The 1,099-nt window shown below is 48.2% G+C and overlaps 1 non-coding gene across 1 annotated transcript; it reads left to right on the forward strand.

Moving 5' to 3' along the window:
* The first annotated feature begins 633 nt into the window (after positions 1-633).
* TRNAS-UGA (transfer RNA serine (anticodon UGA)) lies at positions 634-715 on the forward strand. Its single transcript has one exon. It is a non-coding gene; the product is annotated as a tRNA-Ser (tRNA).
* Positions 716-1,099: the final 384 nt, after the last annotated feature.

Genomic DNA, 1,099 nt, shown 5'->3' on the forward strand with positions numbered 1-1,099 from the left:
TCTCAACGCATCTCCAAGTCACCACGTCAACTGAGAAAACTGAGGCCACAATCGGGCACATTTTCTTCCAGAAGGGCTCAGCAACGAAGGCGTCAATGGGGAGAAAATGAAAGGTGACTGCATGGGCAAGAGCCTGGGAGAGGCGAGCCCCAGGGCAGCTGCGGAGGGCTCATGCATACCCGCACTCCTCCCTATCATTCCGCAAAAAGAGGAGCGCTCAAACGCGATCACCGCGGTCAAAGCAGTCCAAGATGCAGAACTTTTCCAGGGTGCGGGCCCGCAACACTGAAGGAGAGAGTTATTTGTTTCAGATCTCTCTCTGTGACCTAATGAGGAAGCGGGAGGGCAAACAGCAGGTCTGAGACCAGAAGCTAAGCAGGGTGGCGATTTTCGATTTTCCAAGCGCATGGAAGGGAAGGATTTCTAAGATCCTCCCTTAAAGGCGTTTACTTAAACTACTTAAGGGAGATTTTATTATTTCTTCGCGTTAACGAGGTAGCTCCTGCAACTTGAGCCCCGGCCGCCTCTCACAGCAGACCTCCGGAAGATTGTAGGCCCCGCCCACTAGCGTGTTTGGTGCGCATGTGCTCAGTTTTAACACTAAAGTGTCTCCGCCTTCCCTTTCTCGCCGTGGCAGCGATGGCCGAGTGGTTAAGGCGTTGGACTTGAAATCCAATGGGGTCTCCCCGCGCAGGTTCGAACCCTGCTCGCTGCGGAAGCGGTTGACTTCACTCTTTTTTTCACCGATTTCTAATAAATACCTTCAAATGATAATCCACATTCTTCAGCTGAATTTCCGGTATCTGCCGGCTAAATGGTCTGACTACAGAGAAATTAAACGTGTCAAAGAAAAGCCACTAAGTGTCAGTGCTGTGAACATGCCGCTGTTCACACTAATGGAAATAGTCTTCCTTTATCCTAAACAGCAAGCTAATCTTTCAGAATCTTGTTCCTCGTTCGCAGAATAAAAATAAAATGAAGATAAATATTGGTGAGAATTTTCAGGCTATGATAGCCTGAACAAGCTATCATCTCATTAAAACTGATAGCAAACCTAATATTATCTCTCCTTCCATCCCAGAATCACCTTCACCTCACA

Source organism: Ovis canadensis, chromosome 25, assembly GCF_042477335.2.
Source record: "Ovis canadensis isolate MfBH-ARS-UI-01 breed Bighorn chromosome 25, ARS-UI_OviCan_v2, whole genome shotgun sequence".
Taxonomy (NCBI): domain Eukaryota; kingdom Metazoa; phylum Chordata; class Mammalia; order Artiodactyla; family Bovidae; genus Ovis; species Ovis canadensis.